Source organism: Cottoperca gobio, chromosome 3, assembly GCF_900634415.1.
Source record: "Cottoperca gobio chromosome 3, fCotGob3.1, whole genome shotgun sequence".
Classification (NCBI taxonomy): Eukaryota; Metazoa; Chordata; class Actinopteri; order Perciformes; family Bovichtidae; genus Cottoperca; species Cottoperca gobio.
In genome coordinates this window covers 27,577,002-27,593,514 of record NC_041357.1, presented here as the reverse complement: position 1 = coordinate 27,593,514, position 16,513 = coordinate 27,577,002, and the positions used below count along the sequence as shown (strand labels likewise).

Genomic DNA, 16,513 nt, shown 5'->3' with positions numbered 1-16,513 from the left:
GACAGCTTCATCAAACATCAATAACTGACTGGCAGATGACAGAATAAAATGTAAAGCTCTACTGTAAACAAGCCACCATCTAACACAAACTATGCATATTTAAATTATAAATACAATTCAACCAATGATGCTGTAGAGATTGTAGAGAACGGTGAGTAAATTATAATCTGTTTGTATGTATACGCTGAATATGTAGCTATGAAATAAAAATCTTATTATTTAAATTCAGATAAGTACACAATCATACATTAAGTAATGAAGAATTAGGAGGTTTTTCATTTATATTTTACATATTTAGTATTCACTGCGTTTCTCTAGTGACTGTGTATATAATCCATTTGGTTTATTTAATTATACAAAGGACTATTAGCTTAGATGGTGAAGAGGTAAAGTATTTCAGAATTAATTAGAATTTGCCTATTCCAATATCAAATTAATAAAACCTCTGACGCAAACATGCTCATTTTAAATATTGCTAAACCAAGTCAAGAAATTGTTATATTTTCTTGTTATAATTATCAACCCAGTATTAAGTTACCCTAATTAGATAGCACTAGGGTTGGGCAATTGGACGAATATATTGTCTTTAGGCGATTGCTATAAGCTAATTTATTTATTGGTGAGCCGCCAAAGAGTAAGTGAGACGTGCTGCTCGCACCACGCCACACATACTTCTGTGGGGATATAACGGCAATCGCCGGTTGTTTGGCTGATGGTAGCCGGTTGAAAAATGTCAACATATTGTCCAACCCAAGATAGCACAGCTGTGCAATATGTACGAGGTGCAGTCCCAGAGACGAGACAGAAAACATTGTTTTGTTTTAAACTACCTGGTTTTTACAGAAGTGTTAGTGTAAGCCAAGATGGACTGCTAATACATTATAGTTTAAAACAAAACATTGGCACAGCAACAGATTGCATGGGTGGAACAACCCATTTTATTATGTAGGATTACATAAGGTGCATGGTTTGCATTGGGGTTGTAGACAAGCGGAGGTAGAAGTTGGCCATAATTCATCATTACTTGTAGTGCAACCATATCAGCAGTCTTGGAGCGCTGGGTCTAATCTGTGTAATGGCTGCAACAGAAAGTTTGACGATCCAGCAAGGAGTTGGCTAAATTAGTGCTAACTGCTAAAGTCTCTCGCGCACACTCTACTCCCGGCGAAGCAGCCTCCCGCGAACGGTGAGGAAGAGGCGGTGGTGTGAGTCTTTTTCTCGTTTCTTCCACTGTTAATTTAAACCAAAACAAACTATCAAATCGTGCAGGGATCATGGCTGTAATATTGACAAGCCCTGAGTCTGCCAGAGTCAGGCAGCTATGCTTCCTCTCCCTCTGTACAGACTGGCGCTACAGTGACTCACTATCGCCTCTAGAGAAACAAGTGGTATTACAAGACTGGACCGAGCGGTTAGTCAGTTAGATGGCTAATTTCAGTAGATGCAATACATAGACGTCTTTGGCATAACGTCAAAACTGTTTCCTCTTCAGTCTGTTGATTATGTTAGTTCAATGTTTTAAGTTTAAATTCTGGCATATCTTACACATTGAACCTTTAACCCCTGGGGAAATGCTTCTCATCATGCCTGCAGCCATTACACAAGCTTGTGGTGACAGTAGCACTGACATAAGGTGCTTATACATGATTATTACTGGTGACAGATGAATAGGTAATGGACTTTTCTTTAATCCTGGTGGCATGGAGTAGGACTTAAAATGTATTCTATACTACTATATTTCCTCAAGTCTAAATACAGTGCTGTCTGGACACCATCCAAAAGGTAAAATCACATAGGACAATATACAGCTTTTGATGAATCATACTATGGATTAGGCGATCACACCTGTTTTAACTGCAGAACTGCGAACAACAGTGGAATTTTGAATAATATTAGAAGTAAGTGATTGATTTTGACGTGTGTCCTTTCATCAATGACCAGCACTACTGTTTCACCAAAATCAATCAGGTATGTGTTCAATTTAATTCACCTTGAGCTGGAACAGCATGTTCACATGAGCTGGTATCGTATAATGAGATTTAAAAAAAAAAAAGGCTCAAACACAAAGAAAGACCATCTGACACGACATAACAGCTACACAGAGAATGGTTGTTAAGACGTGTTCGATAGATCCGATTTGCATGTTTAATTAAGCTATCAGCTCAGTACAACAGAGACCCAAAACCTAAAGCCGCAGAGTCAACAGCCCCTGTAATAACACCTCCCTCCGGTCAGAAGGGCTGAGGAGAAGTGGAGGGAGGAGAAGAAGGAGGAGGAGAGGAGGCAGGCAAAGAGTGTGGGGGGGGTTGCAGTCAGTCACTAATACACTGAAAGGGAAAGCGCAAAGCTTTTCATTAACACCCTGTGAAAGGCACATTCACACTCCAGCCCACTAATTAAGTCAGGCCTCACTCACTGGGGAGCAGGAGTAAAGGGGGGAGAGAGGGAGAGGGGAGAGAAAGAGGAGTAGCGTTGGAGAAAAGAGCGAAAAATGAAAAGACTTGAGGAGAAAATTGAAAGGAGGAAATGGGCATAAAGTAAAGTGGCGAGATGGAAGAGACAGACACAGAGTGAGAGTGAAGGAGCAAAAGGAGGAGGGAGGTGCAGAGATAATATCTCTGCTCCTAATCAGGTTGATTTTAAAGTCACTCGTTGCCAGTCCACTGCAGGCCTCATTAACTCGCCTCTGGCTGGCATCATTGTTCAGGCAGCGTTTGAAATCCACCAAAGGAATGTAGATTTGCTTTAATCCGGGCCCATCAAAGGTAACACTGATGCTGCAGTGACGCTGTGCCTCTGGATTAGGCCAAGCTCGAGGGGAGAGAGAAGAGAGCGGCTGGAAAGAGAGAGAGAGACCCATCCTCAAAATTTAACCATTTCGAATTCAGTAGGTGACAGGTCTCAAGAGCCTCACCGGCACTGAAGATGACACTTTCAGGCGGCATTTGAATAATCTGGATGGTCTAGGTTACATAATTATGCCATGACAATTTGGACACATATGTCAGAGTACAGTCTGGCAGCCAGCGTGTCAGTGTGGGGAAGCTTACATGGGTAGGGATAAGCGCCATACTGTCCCTGCATTTACTCTCCTCCACTGTGTTCTGCTAGGTGCTGATTTGGGAAAATTTGCAATTCAAAACAACTTTTTGAAAAGAATATTTTTTCGTCTCATGAATACAGAATTTGGGAGGCAGGGTTTAAATTGCACATAGCAACAACGGGAGACCATTTTGTGGTTAGACTACCCCTGGCTGTGTCAAAGGATGAGGACTAAAGACCGGCGGCATATCCGGGAAATGACAATATCATGGTGCTGTGCTTTTCCTCATGTCCACCGTTTGATTTGTCAACCAGGAAGCCCAGTTCAAGCCAACAGGAAGTTCTACATGTTCCAAAAGGACAGTCCATCCAGCTAACTACTAACTGAGATGATAAGGTTTGCGAGGGAAAAGAATATCAGTGCTAAAAGGGCAAACACCACAGATGAGCTATCGCCCCATACAATGTGCATGATGATCCTTGACAGTTGTGATAAAAGGCATGCTAAAATACAGACTTTTATCACTTACTTTCTAAATGTATCTTTAAAACATGTTTTTGGAAAGAGTAGTGTCCACCTGCAGAGAGAGCACTCTCCTGTCTCAGAGACCTGTGAGTCCTGAAATAAAAAAAACATACCGACATCTCATCTTTATTCATGACCAAAGCCATTACAGTGGATATGAGAATACCCAGAAAAGAGCATCTATCCTGCGAGGCTGCATTCTAGTGCTAAAAGGACATGTCCATACAATCTACCTGTTCATTCCCAGAATGCCGGTTCCTCACACATTGTTTAGACACAGGATGTGTGTCAGGCTGACGTTTCATGCTGATTCCTAGCATGCTTATGACATGTTAAACATGAGTTTCAGGTGTCACCAACCATGCCCCAGCATGCTTTGCCACTGTCAAACCTCAGTGTTGCTGGGGATTCTCAGGGGACTTGAGGGCGAGGTGGAGAGCGGGGGATAAGTAGGAGTGGCAAAGAGGTGAGAGATTGTGGGCATGAAGGTCCTAGGCTCACAGGGGGAGCCAGGTTAAGCCAGTTAAGGGCATTAGACCTCCAGGATGATGAAAAGGGGTCCTCCCAGATCAAATTGAAGTAAATCTTGACTAAATCCGCCCTACAAAGGGAGTTTAGACTTCGCCATTGTACAGGCCAGAGTAAACAGGGGGTCCTTGGGTAAGCCTCCCTTCACAGGGGACAAAGGCTGAGAGTTGAGGAACTGATCTTACCCCAGTAGGCCAATGTTAGCACACAGATCACAGGGTTAGACACACTCAAACCTATCAGCTGCTACACAGGCCTCTACGGTCACAACACTCTCCTAAGCCTTAAACAAGCTATAAGTTCTCCACTGGCTCTGACACTCTAGCATGCCTTCCGTGACTGCTCACATTTTATGCTCTGAAGACAGGAGTGAAGATAACTTTGTGTTCAGTTGCTGGCTCTTGGACAGACATCTGAAAAGGCAGTTTCCTCACCCTCCTGGCTGTTTCACAAATCTTGGCATTTTCTCTTCCATAGGCTAAAAGGATTGTTATTTCATTGTGTCTCCACGACAACTGACGAATCAAGCCTCCATCATCCTTTTCGTCAAAGCATGAGGCGATTTTCCCAGATGGCCGACGGGCACTTGTGCTTTGAAAGCAGGATCACAGTGGCAAGAAAAAAAACCCTCCTCATTCACTAAAAAACTTTCCAGAAAGGCAAGCACAATCATCCTGTTAATGGTTCTAATTGAGGCATCATCATATCCGTCACACTCCAGCTGAACCAAGCACAATAAATATGTGTTCAATTAGGATCCATCAAACGCTCCCAGCCACCGCTGCTGGAAAAACAAAGAGGGCCCACGGCCCATGTGCCTCGTTCAATTCACTTGGCAATCATATTATGATGCTCTCATTTCTGACCTGCTTCAAATTATCTCTGGGAAAACAAAACCCTTCTTCTTTCCATTTGTGCCAAGACGATTGTTCTCCCTCTCCCGAGTCAAAAACTTTGGCAGATTATAGCCTCTTTGTGCTTGAAAAGGTACTAAAGTACGTGTCAGGTACTATTACAGTCAAGGCCTACACAAACATGCACTCACACACAGACAGAGGTTACAGGCCCGACAGGCGTTTGTGTGAGCCTGCAGAAGAAAGCGCACATTGCTTCAGTAATTATGAGCCGAGGAAACCATAACAGTGTTCACACAACAGAAGAATGCAAAAACAAAAGAGGCATTCAGCAGCAGTAACACCAGAGGTGTTTTCATAGTGACGGCCATCTTGTCAGCTGACACAAGCGGCTGAATGAAATGAAAGATAACCACCGCAGGCAACCAGGTGTTTCTTCCATTTCCCAGGAGTCTATTCACAGCACATTGAGCATGGCTGTGTGAGCATACGTGTGTGGGCAAGCATGTGTTCATTTGAAACAAATACAAAATGAACAAAGTGAGATGGATCGGTCTTGATTACACATCTGATGGGCATGGCGTGGTGTGAGCGCTACTGTTCATCAGATAGTGGGTTAGTGCTGTAGGAAGAACACGTTGGTTTGTGTGTGAGTATACACAAGTAGTATTTTCATACCTGTTTATATGTATGTTCACTAAGGTTGTCACTTTATTGGTAAAAAAATGACCATTTTAAACATTGGATTAAAAATGTATATTCAATCTGCAATTATCTGCCTGAATCCAAATTGTACAGTGTGTAAGTGCAACAGTCCATGCCTTGCACTTTGGAGTTAGCAAAATGCCGTGACTGTGTTGTGTTACAGAACATATAATCACAGCACCAAACAATGTGAGGAATTGTTCATTTCACTCCAAACTAGATCTTTCCAAACATTTTCATATCAGGGATGAAGCCAAAGAGCAGTCACTCAGCAAACATGCGGTAAAAAGCTGCATGTTTTTGGGTGGCTACAATTGAGAGTTTTAACACATGGCTGCGTGTCAGTGCACAGGCTTGTGCATGTGTGCAGGCTCCAAATGAGCAGGAGGCGGCGAGAGGGCTCGTCACAAGCCTGGCTTTAGGAGATGATAAACAATACAGCTGAAGTCAGCCATAAGGAGAGTCTGCCTGTCAGTCCTCTTACCCAAGAACAGCCTGGGGTTATCATGACGTGCCAGCACATTTGGTGTGAGCGTTTGACTGCTTCACCTCCTAATCGTGCCTCCTCCGGGCAGCGCTCTCCTGGGAGACCTCCCATCCTCTCCTCTTCCTGCTCCCCCTCTTTCAGCAGACTCTGTGTTGTTAGACTGAATAGTCACATAACTGTGGATGGAGGAAGCTTGTAAAGTGTGAGGTTGGTTCAACAGCGCATGTGTCCATTCTTCACTGTTCTGCAAACAACTGTGTTTCTGTGTTTATTTACATGCCAAGCCTCTTATTGTGGGTACTTTTCAGTTTTTGCAGTCTAAAAATGTTGCGACTGTTCTAGTCTGCAGATAGCTCTGTTCTCCCGTATACACAGCTAAGCAAGCGCCAGCAAATACATAAAGACATTTGTTCAGCACAGTAAAACCCACACTTCCTGCCTACATACAATGATTTGATGTTCCAACACTGTTGCATGGTTGCTAATTGTAGCTCTGTAACCACCAGTGTTGGCATGCCTGGGTACTAAAAAGACACCATCAGGCCTGTCACCAATTTTGTGGGATGTAGCACTTCATCCGCCACTTTTTCCTGGAAATCACTTAAGAAAATGATGGCTCAGACGGCAGAGTAGTGTAATTGTGACTTTGATGGTGATAAAATGTTTATGGAGACGAGTGCATATCTAAAGGCACTAATACTGGCAGTGCCTAAATATTTTTGACAGATTATCACTGTTAGACCTAAAGCTCAACGATTTGTGCCGTGCAGTAAAATGAGTGTTGCTGAGAAAACTGAAATAAACTTTGTCACTGTTCTAGTCTAAAGAAGTATTTATAGCAATGTAAATAAATAAATATAAATAATTCCTATACAAGTTGTGACTTAACAGGCATATTTTTGATTCTGAAAATCATACAGAACTCGAGAGCGTAGCCCTCTGCCAAACTCACAATGTGAAGTGAACGAAAGTGAAGAATAATTTGTTAATCCGCCCCCATGATTCAAAACCACTCCAATTTAATGGGTTCTTCCTTGACCCGTGTTACACCCTTCCACCAAGTTTCATGAAAACTGGGCAAGCACTTATTTTCCATAATCCTGCTGACAAACAGACAAAACAACAAACAAACCAAACACGACCTCCTTGGCGGAGGTAAATATCCGCATGGCAGAATGACATTTCCATACACAGTATTAGACTAGGAGTCTTAAAAAGGTGCAGTAAAGGTCATGTAACTCTGCACTAAAGCACTTCCAGTAAATGTGTCCTGTGTGTCATTGCTAACTATATTTAACTCATGATCACATAAAGCTATAACCAGTTGATTTATGAAGCTAAATGATGCAATTAAACCTTTCCACATTCAAAACTCCAGAGAAAGCCACAGTTCAGACTACATTCAGCATCAGGTAGGTTTGTATGAGAGGATTCAACCACTCTTAACAACCTTCCCAGCTCTAATTATTGTCACAGTGTCACAACTATTTTCTTTCCCCATGTAAGCATCTATTTCCGTGGCAGAGGCATGCTGTTTGTATGTGGCCTGTGTAGGCCACATCTTCCTCTGTGGCTTGTTGTTCTGCGCATTTCTGAACCCACCCATTTATTTTGGTTTGTCATAAACTATATTTATCTTTTTCTCTCTTGACAAGTGGGACTTGAAAAAGAACATAGTGTAAAGAGCGAAGCCCAAACAGTTCTCCCTTTCTGGCTCTCTCTCAGAGTCGAAAGAATTACTGTAAGCCTGCCGTATATACAGTGCTGCCATTCTGTAAGCCAACCTTTTGATTATTCATGCAGTGATTCAACAGGCATGTAATTGTAGCTCGTAGGATGGCTAGCTGGTCAACTTGTTGACAAGGACATGCACTAAATACAAAGGCTAAAGTATTACAAAGCACACATGCTTATACACAAAAAGATATGTAGGAAACCAACCGATAACAAGTACAAGATAGAACACACTGTTCCTCAAAACTGTCTGTGAATAAATAATGTGAAGCTTCAGCTTTTATGTTCACACGTAACTGAAACCATAATGGTGTTTTGATCTGGACACCACATGCAACACTGTGAGCGGGTAACATTGGATTCCATCATATAACTACAAACCTTACAGTTTGTTCTCATTTTGTTTCAGAACAATAGATCAGTCAAAGGTGTGGAGTGTCCACTTAGCTATAAGGCTCTGCCAGTATGGGTTGACTGATACGGATGTCACTGATAGCTTGTATGATGTACCAATGTTTTATTTTAAACTAAACTATAATAGAATGTAAAAGTTTCACAGAGTTAACTCATTTAAAGAAGTAACAATTGATTCGATTCTATGAAGTTCTTGCCATTTTTAGTAAAGTAATGGAAAGGCTGAGTTTCTGCATTATGCTTTGAGTTCATGAAAAGTAAACATTTCTTTGGGGCTTATCTTGTATTAAGAGATATTTCCAATGTTGGTTTTAGGCCTACTGGCCAGATCTGCTGTCTCCACATCAGCTGTAATGTGACTGCAGACCATTTAGAGACTCAATCAGATTTCAGATGGGGATTTGTGACACTCTGTGCCACTCTGCAGTGTCTTGGAACAGTTATAAGTTCATCTCAGACTGGGTTTGATCTGACTCTTGTTGCTCTTTAAAGAAGCATGTTGACTAAAAGAAAACAGACGATCCTGTCCACCCACACAAACTTCTCTCTTACGCTAAAAAATCTGACAGCTTTACTCGACGAGCATTGCGCAGACTGAGCGAAAAAGCCACAGCAAGAACTTGGAGGCTTAAATGATGCAAGAGGGTGGGCAGCTACTCAGGAGGATGAATCAGAATTTTTCAGTGCATGGGTATACACTCTAAATATGAATTATTAATTGGCTATCATACCCCCATAGTATGAAAATAAATCCAGGGGTGGATGGAATGAGAAGGGGCTGAGGTAGTGGACTTGAATACTGATGTGGAAAGAGATCCCAGAGGAGGCACAGGTACTAAAAGGCCGCCAGGAAGCTTGCTTGGATCTCCCGCTGCAAGTGCCTGATTGTGCCTTTTAACCTCTGACATGGAGGATTACAACACAGACTGTGACCACCAGTGCACAGACATCTAACTGGACACCGAGTTTCCCTATATGATCTGGTGAAGTAAAGGGTTTGATAGGAAATAGCAAGAGACAGCCTTATCCTGGTATATCCATAAGAGAAGGACCTAATTTGAATAATAATGCAATAGTTCAAACTACTGCTGAACCAACCGCATTAAAAGAGTTACTATAACAAAGTTCTGTATGACAAGTTAGCTATTTTGATAAAGTGCATTGCGGGTGGGGCTAAAAATATACAGTTGAGGTGCTAGAAGAAAAACCATGAGGTTATTATAACAAAAACAGTTTATCTCCTTGGGAACAGGAACGTACTTCTTCGTGAATTAAGAGATATCTTGCGTGCAAAGTCAACATGTTGGCCTGAGGGTGGTTGTAGAGTAAAGTTCATGCAGCGACACATTTGAAAAGGAATCCTACTATGTGGACAATGAATGTGCTCATTACGTGTCATGGCAATTAGTCGTAAGATTTGTCCAAGTGAAAATGCTGCACTAAACGAAATTTCTGGGGAAGATTTATTTTCTGTGGACCACGAATAACCACAACAAATTCCATCACAATCTAGCCTTTACTTTTTTTAATATGTCACCAAAGTGTCGGTAAACAAAAAGTTTGGTGACCCCAGACAACAAGTTAGGGTTCATCAGAATCTTTACAAATCGTCCTCTGGGGATCCAAAATATTCAAAACTAATTTTTAGGCAGTTAGGCAATTCTGGCAGTAGTTTCTACAAAACAGATGGACCCATTGAACAACACAACAATCCTTATGCTGCTACCAGAGGGGCAAAAACAACTACCTCTAACACCATAACAATGCATAAAGAATTGAGAGAAACATTAAGTTGGTGGCTGAACCATCTTCTTTATATTTGTACTATAATGAACACAGTAAATATATTACAACCTCTAATTATAATCTACAAATCTAGTGAGTGTAAGGTGAATGCACAGTCAAAAGGAGGCAGGAGGACAACAGAAGGTATGAATGACATTAACATCATTTACACAGTGATCCGCTTTGATGTGAGCTGATGCAACTTGTAGGTGCAGTTTGTGAGAGATGGAAGGTTTGAGAGTGTGGTGTTAAATGTTATTGAGTGTTTCACCACAAGATGGGGTCTGTCTAAGAGGTCTTAATCCTCTCTGCACATGCTCCTGTGGCTCTGGGGCACAGTGCCCTGGGACTGACACAAACTAGAATTACATCGCAACACAATGTGTGGCTCTGATGTTCACATCATACTCCTGAAATAAACCCGACACATGGATAAACTGGTCTAGTTACACATCACATATTTCTAGTAATCTGCTCTCATATAATACTTTGTCATCGTCTCACTGTTACTGCCTCGTTAATAGTTCAGTTAATATTATTTGATTAATTACGAAAGGAAGTCTGGACACTTTATTTCATGAGCAGTGGATTCTGGCTTTTTGTAGGAAGGACACGATGATCACATCAGGCCTCGCAATGCTGCAAAGGCCAATTGCAAAACATCTGGAAAACTGTTACCCAACAAAGGACTGTTCAAATGAACTGAGGTTTAAGAGGCTGCAGTAAAATGTATATACATCAAACTCTGTTTGTTATAGTAAAGAGATGAAAAGCTCACGGCAGAAAAGATATTTTATGGTCCTGGGTCACACCAGATTTAAGCTGTAACATCTTAACACATCACACCTGATCAGATGGCTTTAAAGCCATAAACCCTGCATGGTTCCAGCGTAGAAAGATGTACCAGACCGAACCTTTGGGAGTGAAGCCAACTAAACCTCCACCATGTGTGTAGCAGCATCAGTGTTGAGCTCACTCCAGCATATGGTTTTAGCTGATGCTGAAGTATGTGAAAATATCAAAAATGCAAGTACTGTAAGTAAAGTAAGAGTCAAAGTAACAACACAAATACGTTTGTAAAACTACACAAGGATGATAATAGATATGTTCTAAAAGATAAATAGGAAAACCTGCAGGGTATTTGTTTCTGACATACCATAATGTCAAATCTCTGCAGTAAACTGTACTGTCCCCACCTGTGGATCTCCAGTGAGGACAAAGTGTTTGACTTCACATATTATCCAAAGTAAAAGCAAGAAAAAGCATCTACTAGTTCAGACGTGTGTAAAGGAAATGCCATCAGCAAGCCTGAGATCATTAGTATCAACCAGGGCACTGGCATAAATCAAACAATCAATTAAACTGTATTTATAAGGCACTTTTCATACACACAAAGGTAACATAAAGTGCTTTACAAAAACAAAAAGCAATACCAACACCCTCTCCCAGTCCATAGACAGAGCAACACATACAAACACTTTAAAAAACTCAATGAACATGGGAGTAGATAAAACAAGACTAAATACAAATTTAATTAAAAGCCAAACTAAAAAGTTGGCCATTAAAAGTATGAACACTCTCTGCCGCCCTCAGGTATTCTGGGAGGCTGTTCCAGTGGCGGGCCGTAGTAATAAAAAGATGCCTCCCCGTGGGTCTTTGTTTTAACTTTAGGAATAATTAAAATGCCACCAGAAGACCTGAGGGTTCGATAGGGTTCATACGTTAAAAGCAAATCTGACAAATAGCTAGGACCAAGACCAAACAGAGCTTTAAAAACCACAAACAATTGTTTTAAACAATTCTGAAACAGACAGGTAGCCAGTGCAGAGACTTTAACATTTGAGTAACGTGTGCTCTCTCTTTCTGGTCCTCGGTAATACTCATGCAGCTGAGTTTCGCAGTTATTGTAGTGGAGCTGTATTCTTTTTAAGGAGACAAGAAGTAGAGCTTTACAGTAATCGATTCTACAGGTAATAAAAGCATGCATAAGTGTCTCTGTGCTGGCTTGAGCGAGAAACGGCCACTCTGTGCAGGTATTTAGGGCGACACGATCATCGTTGTCTCTTTTCGTCACTTTGTTGAACTATGTGAACAGACCTTCAGCAGGTGTGCTGCTCGCTCCCATGGATGTATACAGAGAACACTCACTCCCGACACAGTGTTAAGTTGACTCACAAAGTGTGTGGCCATGGTAACGCAGCAGCATTGGGTAACGTTTGCGTTTGTTGTTATGCTGCAGCGCCGACAACTTGCTGAGACGAGTCAGCTGGTTAATGTGGCTGCGGCAATAAAACTGGAGATGGAGAAGGAAGAAGGTTTGTGATTGTGAATCTGACAGTCAGCAGAACACGCTCGTTTTCCACTGCTTGTTATCTCTCCATATTAGCTCTGTTAAAGTACATGTTATGTCTAGTAAGTTAAATTGTCTTGTATGCTGACAATATATATCATAGATACAGTAGAAAGGCTAAGGGGTAAAAAGAGGGACAGAGAAAGCTTCTGACCAGTTCACTGGCTCTATAATTCACTCTTTACATTGTAGTGTCCTTAAAATAGGATTTTACACTCACTGCTTTTTATTCCCACATAAAACAGAGTCTTGTATAAGCCTGTTAAGAGGGTATCCAACGGTATCTTGCAAGCTTGGTCCCAAAGCGCCCAAACTACACAACAAAGCATAAAGCCTGTACTTGTGCCTGAGTCTGACCGTCTGCTTTCACTATCACAGCCAGCTGTTAGTTCTTCTCTTCTCTCTCTCGCTCTCTCTGCATCTCTCTCTGCATCTCTCTTCTTCACCAACTCTTCACACTCTAAGCACCAAGAGGAGTGTAAAGGGGGGAGCAACTGAGGAGAAGAAAATGAGTGGGGTCGTATTTCTTTTCTTCAGCATATATTTCATGTTCTCTGATCTGAGGAGGAAATGTTAAAAAGTAATTCCAAAGAGAGATACAGAGAGCATGGATACAGCTTTCAATTTCTCCTTTTCTGACTTTGAACTTCAAAAAGTACTGCCAACCGTCTGAACTACGCACCAATACAGCCTTTGTAAATTCATGGAGTTCATTGCTTTTTTGGTTCTTAAATAGACACATATTTGTAAGATTATTCCACCATATACCTAAAAGTCAACTTGTTTTGAAACAGCAGGCTAATAATATTAGTCTACATTTTCCCTCATAAATTAAAGTTCCTTCAAGCTCTCGCCAAATAACCCAAATTAAGCTATTGCTGTTTCTGAGCAAAGAATCCAGATGTACATCCTCCATGTCTGTGCACTACAGTAGCCCTTCGGTTAATTCAAGAGACTGCTTGTCAGACTGCGTGAGTGAAGTCTGGTTTGTTTGCTGTGAAATGTTTTTAGATGCTGTCAATTGCAAGCCACCCTCATCCTGCTGGCAAATCGCTGTTGGACTACAGGAGGACCTGGTGTAGCAGCTATCTGGCAGTGACACCACAACAAACCGCTCAGAAGAGGCCCGCAATCACATCAGAGTGAGTGATAATACACTTTAGAGTGGAAGAGTTTTGAAGGCTGTCGATGCGAGTGCTGCTGGCTGGACTGTTGAGTGCTATGAGGAGACGCTGATTCCCTGCTGCCTATATATCACTTGACAGGTGAAGACAGGGGGAGGAAGTGAATGTGGTTTTGGTCTCTCCAATAGCGCATCACTCTGGGTAACCAATGAGAGGCAATGGGGGCTTATTGACTTGTCTGGCTTGATAGGCACTCAGTGGTTGACACCGCTGCATGCAACATCCTTCAACGCTAAACCAAATAGCCAAGCATGATCAAATCCTTTGCCCGCTAACCTCTTTACACCAAGATACTCCTGAGATTACCCTCCAACCTGTCTTCCCCATTCACCTCCCTCTGGCAACGGGGAGCAATGCATTATGGAGATCGATGCCATATACGCCATTTTCATCTCTCCTTGAAAGTGTGTCACAGGAGGGATTCCAAAAACAGTAATTCAAAGCCTGTCCTGGACACAACCTTGACAAGGACCTCAATGTGAGTGTTTCTATGTGAGCAGGAACTTAGGTTCATCGTTGTTATACACGGGCCTAGTGGAGAAAATAAGTTGGTTTTTGACTAAAGCGTTTTCAAGAACTAAACTTTAAGTTTGCCAGCACAATGTGGTGCACATATAGAGAGAGATAATATAAGCATGTGTGTTCTTCACAAACAAAATAGTGTTTCAGCCGTGCTTCGCATTAAAAATGTTTTACTTGAACAATGTTCTTTTTCCGCCCACACTAATGTTGACAATAAGAAAACAATGCTCAGACAAGGTCAGCTTAATCAAATGTATTTCAGGAAACATTTCCCAGCACTTTCATATGATGTCTCTCACATCTTTCGATATATATGGTTTGCTTTGTCAAAAGTTAGTAAGCCATGTTATCATCTCATTACAGGTGTCTCTGATCCAAGGTAAAGTAATCACGTTGAGGGCAGAGCTACAGAACGGCAAGCTCCTCTCTTCGGACGGACAGTAAATTAAGATGAAGCTACTTGAGATGAACTTCTAATCAGCCGCCAGACAAAGACAATCTCTCTGATGACTGGTGAAGGGTATTCATTGGAGAGGAGTTTAACATCATTGCGTCTGATTGACTGGGCTCTCAACCACCGTGGGTTAAGGGGGCTCCTGGGGTTAGCCTGGTCAGACAGAACAAGCGAGAGCAAGAGAGGTAGAGGAAGAGAGAAAGAGGGCCCTTCAGTAAATGGGCAGTCCACAGAGAGTTGTGCAGCAGTCTAATAGAGCCTCATCACGGCCATTCTGTCAGTCAGTCAGGTGAAACAAGGTCTAACGGGGTCCTAATGACGACAGCTTCACACCGAGTTGTCTTGAAACTGCCTAGCCAAAAAGCAGACACACTTATTATCCATCGTCCATACTATGGAATATTACCCACTCAAAGACAACAAGAGCAAAGCAAGATCCAACTTTAAGACCAAGACAGCAGACAGCAGACTGTGTTCATTCTATTTGGAACGAGCATAGCTGAGAAACAGCACAGGAGAGGGAGTAATGCTGCACTGTACAGCTGTAACTGAGTTGTAGACAAAATGCTGCAGGCCACATGCTGAAGATAATTGCATCTGTGCTGATACATACAGTGCATAGATCAATACAGAGATACAATGTTCCAGTCTTGTTACACTGTACATCAGCACTCATGGACTTCCTCTTGTTCTATCAAATATACATGGATAGCATTATCTGTCATATAAACTCTTACATGACATGACAGCCTAGAATAATTCTTTGTTTCATTTGTATTTGTTTTTTTCATAATGCTTTTGTTTGGCATTGTGGGCTGCACGAAGCCATAAGAAGACATTAAACATATAAAGTACTGCAGTTTGCAAATGTTTCCCCAATCTTATTAATAATACACAACCATGACATTGCTTAACCGAGTCATTAAATATGCATATGCACATTGGGATACAGAGTTTTCACAGATTTATAAAACATTCTCCGCTAAATGCTCCAAATAAATAACACTGCAGTGGGCCAAGAGGGAATTCGACAGATAATTGAAAGACAATACTGGACGTAGATATAACAAAATGATACTACCTTTTGCATTCAAAAGCTATACATCATCTGCTACTCAGTCCAACTACAATACAACTCTTTTCAGACAACTTTGAATGCCCACCTGGAAAATCTTGGACAAGTATACAAGATGAATACTCTCCTTCTCAAACCCCTATTGTACTCCCATCAAGTTTTCCAAAAAACAATGCACAGAAACCACCAACAGGGAGTTCCCCTGATGCTGTCTGAAGCCCATTCTACAGGCATCACAAACTATTTGAAATGCTTTTAGATTAGTATACAAACAGTAGATAACGTGGAGAGCCAATCATTCCCACTGTCCATCCCAGCCCAGTAGCATTGCCTCAGGACACAGCCGCTGGGTGGCCCCCAACCAGGTCTTGGCCTGCAGTCTCTACTCTACGGTAAGTGCTCTGTCACGAGGCTGCCAGGGGCTGCAGCATATGCCACCAAATCCCTGGCGTCTCCTCCATGGTAAACAGAGGCTGTGCTAATGGAGAATGATTCTCTGTATGTACATATGGATGTCTGTGCCTTAGACTGACCTTCAGCTGGCCCACTCCTCCTCCTCACAGCCAAATGGCTTCACGGCTGGATGGCGCTGCACTGCCTGACTTGCATCATGTGGGAAATAGAGAGACAGGAAAAGAGAATCGGGTTAAAGTGAGGATGACCGAGAGAGAGAGACCTCCTTTTCTCTCCTTGACCTCTGGGTTCAAAGAAAGAGTGCTCTGCGATTCCAGAGAACAACAAACGCAAGCACGAACTGTTCATCAGATACCCAGACAAATAGTATTGTTATAACACTCATGGAAACACAGATACTCACACTGTGCACTGAAAACATCCACACATGTTACTGCGT

General features: G+C 42.0%; 1 long non-coding RNA gene across 3 annotated transcripts in view; it reads right to left on the bottom strand.

The window, feature by feature from the left end:
- The window catches only part of LOC115006216 (uncharacterized), a 214,178-nt gene that overhangs the window by 185,074 nt on the left and 12,591 nt on the right, over positions 1-16,513 (bottom strand). For all 3 annotated transcript variants that reach the window (XR_003832043.1, XR_003832042.1, XR_003832044.1), the window contains exon 3: positions 16,194-16,258. This is a non-coding gene — a long non-coding RNA (uncharacterized LOC115006216). The remainder of the gene's footprint in view (positions 1-16,193; positions 16,259-16,513) is intronic.